An 881-nucleotide genomic window follows, 5' to 3' on the forward strand; every position below is an offset into this window, starting at 1 on the left:
TGTGTATTGCTAAACTTTGTTGTGCATCACGAAGTTGTAGTATTCACCATGCTTGTTCAAACACCTCCCCTACTTTCTAACCCCCACTTCCAGCCTTCCCGAAAAGCAATGAACTAGAAAAGTGAGGTTAAAAACTCCAGTTTTATGTAATTACTTAAGCCTGCTACAGGGGAGAAAACAATTTCTTCCTTTTCCCTTTTTAGGTTCTTTAGTGGAGACACTCCTGTGAACTAAAAATCTTAACCGCACTTTCTCCTGCAGCTGGGCGGCTGGGCGCCCTCTTCCCCCGCCAGCGGTCGGCCGGCGGAGGGCGCTGATTGACGTCGCATCCGTCCTTCCTCCCTAAGGGCACGGGGCGGTCGGGCAACCGCGGCCGCCCCGCGTGGCAACTGAGGCACTTGCATCCCACACGCCCGGGAAAACGAGCCGTCTCGGCTCCGCGCGCCCCGCCGTCCGCCCTTTCTCCCCAACTTTCCCTGCCGCGGTCCTTCCCTTTCCCGGAGCCCCCCCACTTCCCCTTTCCGCGCCTCCGCCCGCCGGGGCCGTGGCGCCGCCGGATCACGTGGGCACGCGATCACGTGCCGTTCGGGTCACGTGCTGCCCGGGGTCACGAGCAGACGCGGGCGCCGGACGCGGGGACCGTGCAGCACCTGGGGAGCAGGCGGCCGACCCCGCGCGCGCGTTCTCGCGAGATCCGCGGGGTCACGTGACGGCCGGGCGCGGCGGTATTCACGTGACAGGCGCCGCCGGTCGTGGGGTCTCTTTCGTTCGGGCCGCAGCGGCCGGGCCTCCCGAGTCGGTGGACGCCGCCGCCCTTCGCTTCGCCCCGGCGCCCGCGCCTCCGCCGCCGCCGCGCCCGCCCGCCCGCTCGCGGCCCAACC

This window comes from Lemur catta, chromosome 13, assembly GCF_020740605.2.
Source record: "Lemur catta isolate mLemCat1 chromosome 13, mLemCat1.pri, whole genome shotgun sequence".
Lineage (NCBI taxonomy): Eukaryota > Metazoa > Chordata > Mammalia > Primates > Lemuridae > Lemur > Lemur catta.